This window comes from Sus scrofa, chromosome X, assembly GCF_000003025.6.
Source record: "Sus scrofa isolate TJ Tabasco breed Duroc chromosome X, Sscrofa11.1, whole genome shotgun sequence".
Classification (NCBI taxonomy): Eukaryota; Metazoa; Chordata; class Mammalia; order Artiodactyla; family Suidae; genus Sus; species Sus scrofa.
Window position 1 is genome coordinate 35,705,488 of NC_010461.5, and position 16,598 is coordinate 35,722,085.

The 16,598-nt window shown below is 52.0% G+C and overlaps 1 long non-coding RNA gene across 1 annotated transcript in view; it reads right to left on the bottom strand.

The window, feature by feature from the left end:
- The window catches only part of LOC106506944, a 41,235-nt gene that overhangs the window by 13,417 nt on the left and 11,220 nt on the right, over positions 1-16,598 (bottom strand). The window contains exon 4 of the long non-coding RNA XR_002340733.1: positions 2,035-2,204. This is a non-coding gene — a long non-coding RNA (uncharacterized LOC106506944). The remainder of the gene's footprint in view (positions 1-2,034; positions 2,205-16,598) is intronic.

The window sequence follows — 16,598 nt, forward strand, 5'->3', positions numbered from 1 at the left end:
ACTCATGAACCTTTTTTGCTTGCGAAAAGAACCTTTTCCTTCTCCTGCATGAGTTTGCCACCCAAAGAAGGACCCGACCCTCCCTGTTTGCTCTGCCAAGGCAGTAGCCTCCGTTCAAATGCCAAAGGCAGCAGGTGGGGCCCTGGCCAAGGACGCTGGGTGTGGGAAGGTGATGCGCACCTGTTTCCAGAGACTCCCCATCTGCCCGGCCTTCTCTGGCAGGGACAGGTCAGGTGGCTGATGCTTTTGTCGCCGTCCGACCAAACCCCTGGAGCTCAGCCCTGAAGATGAGCAAGACGGGGCCTCTGGAATTCAACATCTGTCCAAACCCCACAGGAGGTGTGGGAGGCCTAATTCATCCATGTCAGTGGAGCACCTGTACAGCCTCAAATGAGAGGTGTGAGGTGACCACAAGCCCAATTAATTACCACGTTGATGGAGACGTTCGGCCCCACCTCCTCTCTCACTTGCACCTGGCCCTGTCGCAGGACGAAGGCAGGCAAGCCAAACTGAGACACTTTCCTCAAACTCTGGCCTCCGCTTTAGTTCTTTCTTTCTTTTTCGGCTGCCCTGCCGCATCTGGAGTTCTCGAGCCAGGGATCAGATCCGAGCCACAGTTGCCACAGTGGCGACCTACGCTGCAGCTGTGGCAATGCCGGATCCTTTAACCCAGTGTACCCGGCCTGGGGGGGAATTGAACCTGCGTCCTGGCGCTACATAGGCGCTGCCAATCCCGTTGCGCCACAGCGGGAACTCTTGATCTTCGTTTTAAAGGGGACTTGGATCCCCCAAGAATGTCTACAGAGCCCAACCTCTTCAAGGGCCGTATTTCAACTCATCACGAGCAAATGCAGGACAGGAAGGAAAGGAGAGAGTGTCCACACAGAAGGATGTGGTTTTATGGAAGCAAAGTGTGAACGTGCCATCATCCATAAAGGGAGGGTGGCACATGGGGGCTCTTTCCCATTTGATTCCTGGTACATTTTATGGCCTAAGAGATCACTAGGTGTTTAATTTTTCAGCTGTAAGCATGGGCTCCATGGACGCAGGGTCGAGGCTGCCTTTGTCCACAGGGTACCAGAGCTAAACCACCCTCGAGGCTAGCACAGCTGAGATGCGGGGGACAGGCTGGGCGGGCTGGGGCAGCCAGGCGGGGGGACATGGCCTGTGTCTGCAAGACTGACCGGGGTCTGCACGGCCCAGGTTCACATAGCCCTTGTCTACATGGCCCGGTCCTTTCTGGCCAAGGTTGCATCATCTGAGCCTGTGTGGCCCGGGTCTGCGTGGCACGGACGGTCACCACCCCTTTAACCAGTCTGAGGCCTCCTGACCCAGAAGAGGCGGGGGGGTCACTGCTCAGCTTATGGGTTTTTTTGGGTTTTTTTGTTTTTTTGTCTTTTTGCCTTTTCTATGGCCGCACCTGCGGCATGTGGAGGCTTCCAGGCTAGGGGTCGAATCGGAGCTGTATCTGCCAAACCTACGCCACAGCCACAGCAACGCCAGATCCTTAACCCATCAAACCCGCAACCTCATGGTTCTTAGTCGGATTCGTTAACCGCTGAGCCACGATGGGAACTCCGGTCACTGCTCAGCTTATAGCAAAGCTCTCAGGCAGCGGGAGTGGAGGCCGCTGGGGAGGTGTGGGGTTTTATCTGAGCGCTCCCCCTGGGGTGACAGGTCCCTTGGGACCTCTGGGCAGGGTGGCAGCTTCCTCCTCCCCAGACCCACAGTCCGTTCCTCGTGCGACAGCCACCTCCTGCTTTTTCTTTCACCACCAACTGCTTTCCTGTCTGTCACCAGGGAGGACACGAGAGGAGCCCGGAGCGGTGCGCGACAGCCCAGGCAGGCAATCCTGTCTCTGTGGGTGACAACCCAGGGTTGTTTACCTTACCTCTCCTGACCCCGGAGAGCAGGGGGCTCCAGCCACACGGCTCAGGCAGGGGAAGGGCCCGGGCCTGCTGGCCTTGCAGGCTGGGGAGAGACGCGCTCAGAAACAGCGCCGCGAAAAGACCTGTCAGCCTTCATTATTAATACCTGGTGTTAATATTTAATGTCAGAAACCTGCAGCTCCCTTCTCTGCACCGGCACCAGACCCGCACGGGTCACGCCAACCAGACCTCTTCCACCGCAGCACCCCTCCAGCAGCATGTCCCGACCAGCAGCGAGGTTTCGGCTTGCTTCCAATACTAGATGCCAAAAGAATCCTAAAAGAAGAAAATCAAACACGACGAAGAAATGATTGCCTTGCTTTTAAAATCCACCCTGTCCTTGAAACGTCTCTAATACCCTGCGTTTCGGAGGCCGGGGAGTTTACAAGTAGGGTAACAGAGGCATCACCTTGGTGATGGGGGCGATCTGGGCTCTGCAGAGGCTGCGTGTTGCTGATAATCCGGATGTATGTCCTCAGCCGCAGCGGCACTGCAGCGTGGTTGCAAGCTAAACAAAATCTGAAGGCTCCAGTGGACACCCCAAGGTGAACTCGAGGTGCCCAAGGAACAGGAATATCCGCCGCTTAAGCAATCAATGAATTCTGACCTATCAAAACCAACTTGTTTCTCAAGCTGGGGCGCTCTGTTAGCTTTTGGGGTGGGACGGTGCTTCTTTGCACAAGACTGTCGCACACACTGTCCCTGCCCATACACCCCATTTGCGATATTGTGACAATCAAAACCACTCAGACCCCGGAGTTCCCAGGGCAGCTCGGTGGGTTAAGAACCCAACTAGTGTCCACGGGAATGCGGGTTTGATCCCCAGCCTCGCTCAGTGGGTTAAGGATAAGACATTGCTGTGAGCTGCAGTGTAGGTCGCAGACACAGCTCAGATCCTGTGGTGTAGGCCGGCAGCTGCAGCTCCAATTGGACCTCTAGCTTCCATATGCCACAGGTGCAGCCCTAAAAGGCAAAAGCCAAACAAAAAACATGCGAACCCATTTCCAAACACCCTGGTCCCAGAGTGGTGGGTGGCACAACCCCAGGCCGGGAACCCCTGGACCAGGTGCCCTGTTCCAGGTGGGGTTTTCGGCCAGCCCAGGGGTGTAAAGGCCAACTCAGGAATGACCCAGCCACCAGGCAGGCCAAGCCAGCAGAACCGGGCCATGCTCACACTGAGGCCTGCAGGGAAGACAACAGAGTCCGGGGCTGGCTTTCCCTAAGTGAGCCAAAGGGGTAACCCACCCCCACATCACCCCCACCCCAGGGCATGAGCCTCCGCCCTTCTCCACCCTCCTCTGCTGAGAGCCGGTTGCCACCTCCATCTGCAGATCTGCGGGGCGGGAGGGGCTGCGGCTTGTAAAGCTTTCATCTTTTCAACTTCAAAGAACCAGCCTCGCAAAAAAGCCCAGGGCACGGTTTTCCAGGATCCAGGAAACCAGATGATTCACCTGTGCTGGCACCAGCCTGGGGTCCCGGCTTGCCTCCCTTGACCTGAACCACACCTACCAGGCCTGAAACCTCACCTCACCACCAGCAACCAGCAGGCACTCTTAAAGGACCGGCTAGCTACCTGAGCTGGGTCCCTGACTTGGCTGGAAAAGCCACTTAGAGGGATACGAATAGAAGATGATTTAATGTCCAGGGCATCTTCTCCCCATAAAGTTTTTTTATGGTATTTTACTGAAAAATAATTTACATCCAGTAAAATGCAGAAAACTTAAGTGTACAACTTGATGAATTTTTACATGTGTGTGCACTCATGCACCTTATAAATTTCAAGGAGTACAGAAAAGAAATTTTTTTTTTTTTTTTTTGCGTTTTAGGGCCGCACTCAAGGCATATGGAGGTTCCCAGGCTAGGGGTCAAATCAGAGCTACAGCCCCAGCCTACACCACAGCCAGAGCAACGCCAGATAGGAGCCATGTCTGTGACCTACACCACAGCTCAAGGCAATGCTGAATCCTCAACCCACTGAGGGAGGCCAGGGATCGAACCTGCGTCCTCATGGTTCCTAGTGAGATTTGTTTCCGCTGTGCCATGACAGGAACTCCATAGAAAAGAAATTTTAATTAAAATACACATATGCGCGCGCGCGCACACGCGCGCGCACACACACACACACACACACACACGAGCTGGAAGACCTAAAATTAAGAGGAATGATAATACCAAATGTTGGCAAGGAGGTAGAGCAACAGGAACTCCCATACATCTCTGATAGGAGCGGGAAAATGGTACAACCACTTGGGAAAATGATTCAGCTGTTTCCTTCCTTTTTTTAAATGTATTTCATCAAAGTATAGTTGATTTACAGTCTTAATTTCTGCTGTACAGCAAAAATAGATGTGTGTGTGTATTCTTTTCCATTATGGTTTATTCCAGGATATCAAATGTAGTTCCCTGTGCTATACAGCAGGACCTTGCTGCTTATTCATTCTATATAGAATGGTTTGCATCTGCTAATCCCAAACTCCCAATCCATCTGTCCCCCATTCCCTCCTCCTTGGCAACCACAAGTCTGCTCTCTATGAATCTGTTTCTGTTTCATAGATAAGTTCATCTGTAATATTTTTTTTAGATGCTACACATAAGTGACATCATGCGGTATTTGTCTTTATCTTTCTGACTTCCTTCCCTTAGTATGAGAATCTCCAGGTCCATCCATGTTGCTGCAACTAGCGTTATATACGCTTATCTTCTTTATCCATTCATCTGTCAGTGGACATTTCAATTGCTTCCATGTCTTGACTATTGTAGATAGTGCAATGAATATTGGGGTGCATGTATCTTTTTGAATTAGAGTTTTCTCCAGATAGATGCCCAAGAGTGGAACTGTGGGATCATGTGGTAACTCTACTTTCCGGTGTTTTGTTTTGTTTTGTTCTTTTGGGGGTTTTCTTTGCTTTTGGGGGCCACACTCGTGGCATACGGAGGTTCCCAGGCTAGGGGTTGAATCAGAGTTACAGCTGCCAGCCTACGCCAGAGCCACAGCAACGCCAGATCCGAGCTGCGTCTGAGATCTACACCACAGCTCATGGCAACGCCAGATCCTTAACCCACTGATCGGGGCCAGGGATGGAACCCGCAACCTCATGGTTCCTAGTGGGATTCGTTTCCGCTGCGCCAAGACAGGAACTCCTACTTTCAGTTTTTTAAGGAACCTCCATATTGTTCTCCATAGTGGTTTCACCAACTGACATTCCTACCAAGAGTGTAGGAGGGTTCCCCTTTCTCCACACCCTCTCCAGCCTTTATTATTAGTAGACTTTTTGATGATGGCCATTCTGATGATGGCCAACGAGGTGGTACCTGGTTGTAGTTTTGATTTGTGTTTCTCCAATAATTAGCAACATGTGGAGCATGTTTTCATGTGCCTGCTGACCATCTGTATGTCTTCTTTGGAAAAATGTCTGTTTGGGTCTTTAACTTATAAAGTTAAACAGATACCTGCCACATGACCTAGCCTGGCTATTTACCCCAGAGAAGTGAAAGTATATGTACATGAACATTCATAACAGCTTTTTTTTTTTTTTGGTTTTGTCTTTTTGCCATTTCTTGGGCCGTTCCCGCAGCATATGGAGGTTCCCCAGCTAGGGGTCTAATCGGAGCTGTAGCCACTGGCCTACGCCAGAGCCACAGCAACGCGGGATCCGAGCCACATTTGCGACCTACGCCACAGCTCACGGCAACGCCGGATCCTTAACCCACTGAGCAAGGGCAGGGATCGAACCCGCAACCTCATGGTTCCTAGTCGGATTCGTTAACCACTGCGCCACGACAGGAACTCCCATAACAGCTTTATTTGTAAGAGCCCCAAGCTAGAAACAACCCGAACATCCACCTAGAGGAGAATGGATAACAAGGTTTGGTGTGTCCAGTGGAATACGACGCGTCAGGAAAAGGAACCAACCCCTGATTTACGCAACGTGGATGAATCTCGAAATAACCTTGCTGAAAGAAGCCAGAGAGTACTTACTGCATGATTCCATTTATATTAAACTGTAGAAAACGCAAACCAGTCTACAGTGACAGAAAGCAGATCGGTGGTTGCCTGGGGATGGGGGCCACGGAGAGGCAGCTGGGGGCGGAGGGGAGACAGGAGTGGGGAGCAGCAGGAAGAAACCTCGAGGAGCAATGGATACACTCAGGATCCGGATTATGGTGACGGTTTCACGGGTGGATGCATATGTCAAAACGCATTCGATTGTATAATTTAAATAAGTGCAGTTTATTGTATGTCAATTATACCTCGATAAAGCTGTATGTTTTTAAAGATGGGTGTTTCACTGCATGAAAATCAGACATCCATGGGTTTTTTTTTAAATGCAGGAATTCTCCACCATTCCGTCCCTCCCTCAAAAAAAAAAAAAAAAAAAACCACGTCCAACAAATATGGGTGCTGGAATTCCACATAACCTCTCGGCTTTGGGATCAAGCAAGAGAAATTCTACTTTAAGCCCAAAGCAGTGTGACAGAAGCGTGGCCACCACACCGCAGCAGAGGCAGGAAGGCAAATCGACGTGTCTGAGCCCAGATCTGCCTTTCCCAGACACGGCTCCAGCTCCTGCTTGTATAGTCAGCTGAAGGGCATGTTATAACCAGACGATTATTCCCAGGGTTAGCCACACATCACGCATACGTTTCCATCTTGTCCCCTCTCGGCATCTCCCTGTTCCTCTTCCTTGTCCGGTGACTATTCACGACTGGGCACGGCAGGAACTCCTCACCAGCAACCAAAATCCTGCCCCGTAACAACTTCATCACTTAATTACAGTAAACATTTACATAATGCTCGGGCCCAGCCAGTGCAGAAAGATTCGTTAATGCAGAAACATGCCCTTTAACCATCCCGTTTTATTACACAAACCCCCCGGGGACCCGAGCAGCCCAAGATTTGCAAAAGATGATGGAGAAACTGGCTGAGATATTAAGCCCCTTTCCAGGTGCAATTAAAAGTGGGCTGGAGAAGCTCCGCTTTCACAGATATGGATTTTTTTTTTTCCATGCTGAATTCACGCGGTAAGGAGTCCGGGTACCTAGCGGCCATCGGAATTCTAACCCTGGCTGGAGATGGGGTTTGGTTTTGATTCTCATCGTCCCCCCTCTCCATTTCTGAATTGACAAGCCTGCAGGTTTTGCTGGGAGGTCTAATATTTCCACGGCCGCCCAAGCACAAGGCCAGTTGGAAATAAACCCGGCAGCAAAGACCGCCGTGAACGTTATGAACATTCCTCTCGCTTCAAGCCTTTGATTCTTTAAAACAGACCCTCTCTGGAGAGACCAGCTTTAATCACATTTTCTCCAGCGAAACCCAGCTGGCCTGGGGAGGGACCGCCCAGGCCAGGCTCGGCGCCGGTGAGGAGGCGTCGGGGTGTCACAGTGGGCTCCCCACCTTCGGGAGGATTCGGACCAGTGGACCAGGAAGGTCGCTCCTGGAAGAGGAGGAGGAAAGAGAGGGGGCTTTGGGAAAAGTCAAACCTGAGCTTCCTCCAACTTGCCATGCCTCCGCTCCACTCCCACCCTCTTTTCGGCTGTGTGATCTTGGAAAAGGGACTTCTCCTCTCTGGGCTTCTCTTCCATCGTCTTTTTTTTTTTTTAAGCTTTTTTTTTTTTTTTTTTTAATTTTATGGCCGCACTGGCAGCACATGAAAGTTCCCTGGCCAGGGATTGAATCTGAGCCACAGCTGCGACCATGCCAGATCCTTTAATGCACTGCACCAGGCCAGGGATTGAACCCGCACCTCTGCAGAGACCCTAGCCACTGCAGTGGGATTCTTAACCTACTGCACCATGCATGGTGGGAACTCCCGGTTCCATCAGCTTGCAGGCAGGGATAATGGTCCCTGCTCTGCAGGGGTGTCAAGTGGTTTGGTGAGGTAGCTCTGTATAGTCGCCAGCCAGGGCTGGCAGGTCAGTGCCACACGCACACACACACACCCCATGCTCAGTGGCTGCTCGGAGGTACCATTATCATTTTTTTTACCATCACTAGCATTATCCCATCCTTCTCAAACCTTAGGGAGCCAAAAGGATCCCTCCTGCCACCTTCTCGGCAACGAAACGGTGCTCAAGCGCTCTTGAAGCCCCTTTTCTCCCCTTGTGACTTAAAAGATGAGTTCGACACCAAATCAGCTTGCGAAAGCCTCCTCCGGGGTTCCCACCCAGATTGGCAGGAGAGGCACCAGGGCTGAGGGTGGAAGGGGCAGTTCTGAGCAGTGAGCAGTCTGGAGGTGGGCCTGGCTACCTGCTGGGAGAGCAGCCAGGGCATGGGGTAGAGGAGGCAGGCTGAGGCCAAGGCCAGCCAGGAACTGAGAGGGAAGTTCAAGGTCCAGGAGGAGCAAGATCCCAGACCGACCCTGCAGAGAGGCAGGTGCCCTGGCGTGGGCACTCGCAGACGCATGCACTAGCACATACCCTACCCACTGACGACTTTCAGTTATTTATCTCACAGACATTTATAAAACATTTTGGCTGGCCTGGGCACTGTTCCAGAACTTTACAAGCATCACTTCATTTAATCCTCATAACCACCTTTTGAGACAGAAACTGTACTGATTCCCATTTACAGGTGAGGCAACCGAGGCTCAGAGAGGTTCATTAACTTGGCTAAGGTCACAGAGCAAAGAGATGGCAGAATGGGAATTCGAATCCAGGGAGCAGGGCTGCACAGCCCACACGCTTACCCACTCTAGACACTACTCTTCCCGGGGATTCACAGAAGGAAGGCGCTCAGCTGGATGGGACTTAAAGGATCAGATCGGGCAGGTGGGGGGAGGGGGGAGAGAGGCAAAGGGCTTTGCAGGTGGGGGCAAGAATGTGAATGAAGACAGGGCAGGGGTTCCAGTCATGGCTCAGCGGTAATGAACCCGGCTAGTATCCATGAGGACTCGGGTTCCTTAACTCACGCAGTGGGTTAAGGATCGGGCGTTGCTGTGAGCTGTGGTGTAGGTCGCAGGTACGGCTCAGATCCTGCGTTGCTGTGGCTGTGGTGTAGGCCGGCAGCTACAGCTCCGATTCAACCCCTAGCCTGGGAGTGGCCCTAAAAAAAAAAAGACTCAGGGCAGAAATAAGTGCCACGTGGTTGGTTGGGAAGGACCAAGAGAAAAGTGTTTGTATGATTGAATGAGGGGTAGAGAAAGGATGTTGCAGATAATTTTGGCTACAAGTTACAGAAAATCTCAACTCAAACTGGCTTCAACCAGCGGCTTTGGAACTCTTTGAGCATGATCCATAGTAAGAAATACACTTTCCGGAGTTCCCATTGTGGCGCAGCAGAAATGATCCCAGCTTGTATTCATGAGGATGCAGGTTCGATCCCTGGCCTTGCTCAGTGGGTTGGGGATCCAGCTTTGCCACGAGCTGCAGTGTGGGTCACAGATGTGGCTCGGATCTGGCGCGGCTGTGGCTGTGGCTGGCAGCTGCAGCTCTGATTCGACCCCTAGCCTGGGAACCTCCTTATGCCGCACCTGCGGCCCTAAAAAAAAAAAAAAAAAAAAAAAAAAAAAAAATCCCCCCAACTGAGGGATGGGCTGGGCGAGTAGTAATCCAGAAAAACTGCCTCAGGCAGAGTCAGAGGTGTTGGCAACAAGCAGTCTTCTGAGCTCAGAGGCGAGGCTGCGGCAGGTGGGTGGGGCCCTGAACGTGTCTGCCACACAGGGCAGGCCAAGGCAAGCCCGCAGGAGGAACCCAGCTGCCCTGCGGCAAAAATCCCAACCCCGTAGGTTTTGCCACCAGTAAAGGGCTGGGAGGCACATGGACGACACAGCTGAACCCCAGGGGCCACCCCTCACCGGTCGGAAACAGACCAAAGGGAGCCAGCCAGGGCGGGACACAGGCCCTTCACGGAGGGGCCGCAGGAGGCCAGGCTGGGGACACAACCAACCCTGTCACTGGGCAGAAGAGAAGCCCAGACAGGGCCTCGGCCTTCACCCAAGCGGCTTTTCCCGCCCCCAATGGCAGCAATTCTGTCCCAGGCCTCAGGAAACACTGGTGGGGAGAGGACGAGGCGATGAGCAAGCGGGCCCAATGTTTCTCGCTCTCTGCTTTGCACCTTCCCTCCCAGGAGCTCGAGGCCTGCGAAGCTGCCTGCGGAAAGCAGAGGCGTGAGTTTCTCATGAATGATTTTCAATGATTCTCGTTCTGTCCATGGGGGGAAATCACATATTGAAGATCCAGCAAAAGCTGCAGAGCCGGCTAGGGGCTGCTCCAAAAGCAGAGCCACTGGTGCTCAAACCGCAAGGGGTCTCAGGAAAGAAGCAGGCTCCCCAGGCCAAGGCCGGCAGGAGCCCGAGGCGATACCCTCTGCAGATCAGGCCACGGCGCACCTACCCCAGGCCCCACACTCACGGCCCCACTTAATCCTCCCAACCTGTCATCCGCTCGCTCGTTCGTTCATTATGCAATGAATAATCACTAAGCACCTGCTATATGTCACTGGCTGTTCCAGGCCCTGGGAAACCGTTGTGAATAAAACAGATTTTTTTTTTTTTTTAAATCCCTGTAGTTGTGGAGCTTAGTCGTGGAGTCTCCCCCCAAGACTTGGGGTGGGGGGAGAAAGGTAGAAAACAAATACATGTAACATGCAGTGTGTTTTATAATGGGAAATGGGAAGGGGAAAAATTGGGCAGGAAGGGAACAGGGAACCTGGGGACCAGGGACAGGGGGAAGGTTGCAGGTTTCCAAAGAGTACATACTGAGAAGTAGACATGTCATCAATGACTTGGGGAGGGGCCGGAGGGAGCTCTGTGGACAATGGGGAAAGAGCAGGCCTGGGAACAGCTGGTGCAAAGGCCCTGAGGTAGCAGTGGCTGAAGTGGAGGAGAGGGAAGCAATAGGCCAGGAGCTCAGAGAAGTGAAGCGGGTGGGTTCTAGATCAGGCACAGCCTTCCGAATACCCTTGGCTCTAACTCAGGAGCCCTAAGGAGGCTCTGGAGGCGTCTGTGCTGAAAGGAACAAACTCTGACTCTGGTTTTAGGGGATCCCTCTTGAGTGTTGTTGTCAGAGCAGACTGTAGAGGTGTGAGGGCAGAAGGGGGGACCCCCAGTGAAAAGACCACGCAATCCCTGCTTCTCCACATCCAGACACGGGGCTCACAAAGGCTGCAGGAAGTATTATTTCAGTAGGAATGCATTTCAACCTCATGGCCAACATTCTGCAAAACCCACCTTATTCGTGGTCCCACTTGAGAGATAAGTTAACAGACTCAGAGAAGGGAAGTAACTCATCCAAGTGACCCAGCTGGAAAGCTCTCTGACCAGGAAAAACCTAATACAGAGCTCCCATGAGGTCTAGCCAAATTTGAACCCAAATTTATCCAATTCCCTCCTTCTGCTGCTCCCTCCTTCCTCTGTTTAAAACAAAAAGTGGGCAAAACCCCCTTTTTCGTCTATTGGTCTTTGGGTTGATGTCCAATCCTTTCTGGAACTTTTTTTTTGGTCTTGTCTTTTTAGGGCCGCACCCGCAGCATATGGAGGGTCCCAGGCTAGGGGTCGAATCAGAGCTACAGCTGCCAGCCTCCACCACAGCCACGGCAATGTGGGATCTGAGCTGCGTCTGTGACCTACACCACAGCTCACAGCAATGCCAGATCCTTGACCCACTGAGCGAGGCCAAGGATCGAACCCACATCCTCATGGATGCTAGTTGGGTTCTTAACCCACTGAGCCACAACAGGAACTCCCCTTTCTGGGATTTTTCAAGCTTTCAGTCTTTTCCTTGCGAGGTAAAGCGACATGAGTCTGGGTCAAGCCCGGGTTCTGACATCCATCCATGGGAAGGGCAGTTTCTAGAAGCACAAAGCCAGGCTTTACCTCCTCCTGGGACAGGTTTCTTTCTCCTCCGTGTCCCAGACAGTAGCCAGGCCTTGGCGTCCCCAGCCTTTGGGCTTTGTGGGCAGGGCCCCAGCTGAAGTTGCCAGGCACCCAGGGGCCAACCCCCTCCCAGGCTTTTGTTTTCGACTGAAGCCAAAGCTGTGGGAGGATTATATGGGATCAGCCGTTCCCGGAGCCTGTTTTGTATACTGCTGGAGGTACACAGACCCGTATTTTTTTAATAATTATGGTTATGTATTTTGATGTGCTAGGAAAAAGAAAACCAGCACAGCCAACCCGTGGCTTCATGAATATTATTGTTCAGGAGAAAGCTAAAGCATTTAGGGTTGTGCTTTTGCTTTTTTTTTTTTTTCCAAAGAAAAAAAGATGATTTTAAATTAAACATATTATGTTAATAACAACATAAGTGGTACTAAATACTGCAAATATCACGGAGGAGGTAAAGAATAACGCTGTGCTGGGTTCTCAGATGGGGAGGAAATGAAGGGAGGGCTTCCCCCCGCTCCAGTCTTCCGAAGGGGTTTTCATTAAATATCCTTTTTTTTCCCATTTTTTTCTTTTTTTCTTTTTTGTTTAGGGCCGCACCTGCGGCATATGGAGGTTCCCAGGCTAGGGGTCTAATGGAAGCTGTAGCCACCGGCCTACGCCACAGCCACAGCAACACCAGATCCCAGCCCCATCTGTGACCCACACCACAGCTCACGCACGGCAACACCGGATCCTTAACCCACTGAGCAAGGCCAGGGATCAAACCCGCATCCTCATGGATACTAGTCAGATTCGTTACTGATGAGCCAGGAGGGGAATTTTTTTTTTTTTTTTTTTTTTTTTTTTTTTTGTCTTTCTGCCTTTTCTAGGGCCGCTCCTGCGGCATATGGAGGTTCCCAGGCTAGGGGTCCAATCGGAGTGGTAGCCACCAGTCTACACCACAGCCACAGCAACGCGGGATCCAAGCCACATCTGTGACCTACACCACAGCTCACGGCAACACCAGATCCTTAACCTACTGAGCAAGGGCAGGGATCCAACCCGAAACCTCATGGTTCCCAGTCAGATTCATTAACCACTGCGCCACAACGGGAACTCCAGGTTAAATATCCTTTTAATAGAATGGAAGAACTGGCATGCCGTAGAACATGAGACAATGCAGACCACCAAAAAGTTTCAAATAAAAATCTCACGCTCTCACCTTCCAGGGATCACCACCGTTCACACCTGAGCGCACATCTGTCTGGGTTTTCTACTGCTGGGCAGCAATTTACCACAAATTTAGCAGCTTAAAACACCACCCATTTTTTACGCAGCACTCCCGCAGTCAGAAGTCTGGGAAGGCTTGGTTCTCTGCTCTGGGTTCTCCCCAAGCCAGAGTCAAGGTGTCCGCCAGGCTGGGCTTTCATCTGGAGGGGCTGCGGGAGAATCCACCTCCAAGCGCGCTTGGCTGATTATAAGAATCCAGGTCTTTGTGGCTGTAGGACTGAGGTCCCCGTTTCCTCCTGGGCTGTTCTCTGGTTCCTATATGTCTCCGAACCAGGAAGAGCACATCTAACCCCTCTCAGGCTTCAAATCTCTGGCTTCTCCCCCCTGCCTTTTGTGCCACCCGTCAGAGAATATGCTGTTATTTATTTATTTATTTATTTAGTCTTTTTAGGGCCGCGCCCAAGGCCTATGCAGGTTCCCAGCCTGGGGGTGGAATCAGAGCTGCAGCCGCCAGCCTACACCACAGCCACCGCAACGCCAGATCCAAGCCGAGTCTTCCACCTACGCCACAGCCACAGCAACGCAGGATCCGAACCACATCTGTGACCTACACCACAGCTCACAGCAATGCCAGATCCTTAATCCAACTGAGGGAGGCCAGGGATCAAACCCAGAACCAGTCGGATTCGTTTCTGCTTCGCCACAACAGGAACTCCTAGCCAGGTCCTTTCTAAATGGATCCTACTGTATTCAAGACAAAAGGACAGCTGTACAGCAGAAATGGGCACAACATTGTAAATCAACTGTACTTTAATACAAAATTAATTAATTGCTTTTTAAAAAAGACAGCAGGACAGTTGTTCTGCAAAATGTCCCACCTTCCAGATGTATCAGGTGGCTTCCTTGTAATGGCATTTAGCTTGTTTCTTGGTCCCCTGTATCTCCTCTTACTTGGAAGCTATACACTGGTGCGGTAGCAAAGCTTTAACACCTGGGAGAAAAGCCGCGCTCTGCAGTCTGCTGGCCAATACCCGTGGTGTGAAGTACTTCCGCCACGGCTGATTTTAAGCCACCCCTATGATATCCCTGAACTCAGGGTTTGAAAGAGATGGGCACAGGCTGCCAACTCAAACCAGGATGAACCCGTGCCGTACACGCTGCTGGATTGATGGGAGGAGGCTTTTCAAGGGGAGGAAGTAAAGGAGGCTATAGGGAGAAAGACTTGGAGTTCCTGTTGTAGCTCAGCAGTTAACGAACCCGACTAGTATCCACGAGGACGCAGGTTCCATCCCTGGCCTTGCTCGGTGGGTTAAGGATCTGGTGTTGCCGTGAGCTGTGGTGTAGGTCGCAGATATGGCTTGGATCCCTCGTTGCTGTGGCTGTGATGTAGGCCAGCAGCTGTAGCTCCGATTGGACCCCTAACCTGGAAACCTCCATATGCCCTAAAAAGACAAAAAAGAAAAAGAAAGAAAGACTTGAAGAGACTCCCCACTCTTATCACCAAGACTGTGGGGGAGACAAATGATATGTGCTCCAGGAGTGGAAGTGCCTGGCGCCCTCTCACCTCCAAGAGGAATGTCCGGGGCTGAAGGGGACAGTACTGTCTGTAGTCTCGGGGGCCACGGCAAAGACCCCCACCGTGGGGCTCAGCTGGGAAGCAAGCACAGTAGAGAAATCCCCCAGCACGCTGGCTCCTTGCGTGCATCACTTTTCACTGACTCCCAGAGGTCCCCGGTGGGCCTGAGCCCCAGCTGCCCACACAAATAACTTGCTTGAAAACCATCCCTTTATTGTCCTTTATTGGTTTTCTTCCCTTCCCTTCCCTGGTCCATCTCTGCACCCCTCTCCCGGGGCTTCCTGGGACCACCTCCCAAATAAAGGATGGACCCCCAATTCCTTGTGCAGGGCCTATTCCAGGACCCAAGCTGAGACAGAAGAAGCAGTGGATGGGAAGTTATTTCAGGTTTTACATTTTTTTGTTTATTTTTTTTTCTTTTTTTTGGGGGGGGGGATTTACAATTTTTTACAACGGGATGTATTCATTTTCTATGAATGCAATTAAAAATCAATGTTGGAGTTCCCATCGTAGAGCAACGGAAACGAATTCAACTAGGAACCATAAGGTTTGGGGTTCGATCCCTGGCCTCGCTCAGTGGGTTAGGATCCTGCGTTGCTGTGGCTGTGGCTGTGGCTATGGCGTTGACCGGGTAGCTGTGGCTCTGATTCGACCCCTAGCCTGGGAACCTCCATATGCCATGGGCGTGGCCCTAAAAAGCAAAAAAAAAAAAAAAAAAAAAAAAAATCAATGTTAAGGAAGAAAAATGACAGCGAGAAGACCGGAAAGATTCCCTGAGAGAGACCACAAACAGCCACATTCCCTATCTTCTTGCCCTGACTGTGAAGCCACTGTCCCACTGACCCCCGCACCTCTCCCCACACACCCTGAGACACGACCACAGCAGGCAATCATTTTAAGAGGAGCTGACATTTGTTGAGCAAATACTAGGCAGAACGCTCTGTGTAGATCACCTGTTTGACATACTCGGAGCACACGTGCTTCTCTCCCTTCCCTCCCAGGCTCCCTTTCACAGGAGGGGGACGGAACAGAAAAGGTATAAACCCACAATAAGGAAGGGGGGCGGGGTGTCAGTAGACGAGGGATTTCAACACATTTCTGGAAGACAGAGAGCAGAAGGAAGGGTGGTGACAGGCGACGCAGAGCAGAGGGAGCCGCAGCTGGAATCCTCCCAGGCGAGGAGGTTCGAGGAAGAGGCTCCGGGCTGAGACTGGGGCGGGGGGGGGGGGGATCCCTGAGGGCAGGCGTGGGAAATGTGGCCGGGAATGGGATTGACTGAGGGGCTGCAGCCAGACAACTGCACCCCACCCCCGCCCGCCCCCACCATGCTCCCCACTTCTGGCTGTAGAAGAGCCCCTTGGTTTCTGAGAGTTGACACTGGGGTCCTGCCTGCCTTTCTCCAACAACCTCAGCAACGAAAGTGGGAAAGATGGCCTTCTGAAGAGATGGAACGCATTTTGAGGAGAACTGGAGCAGCCTGTTGTGGAGACTGGTGCCTTGGAAGAAAGCCCCCACTCCGGGATTCATCATTTGGAAGATCTCAGCTCCCCACCTGCTCACCTAAAATGGGGCTCACCAACCACTGACCCCAACACGCACGCGATGCCCGAGATCCACGTCCTCCCGCGACGCGAGAAGAGACCCCCTCCCTGGGGGTCCAGCTAAGGGAAGCCTGCACCATCACAGAGAAAGATGAAGAGCAACAGAGAATGGATCCTGAAGGAAAGAGAGATGACCTGGTCGGCAGAGGAGAAGAAGACGCAAGAGGACGAGGAGGAGGAGGAGGAAGATTTACCTCAGTTGAGGAGCTCCCCTCGTGGCTCAGCAGAAACAAACCCAACTAGTATCCATGAGGATGCAGGTTCAATCCCCGGCCTCGCTCAGTGGGTTCAGGATCAGGCATTGCTGTGAGCTGTGGTATAGGTCACAGATGTGGCCTGGATCCTGCGTGGCTGTGGTTGTGGTGTAGGCCGGTGGCTACAGCTCCGATTAGACCCCTAGCCTGGGAACCTCCATATGCCGCAGGTGCGGCCCTCAAAAGACAAAAAAAAACAAAAAACAAAA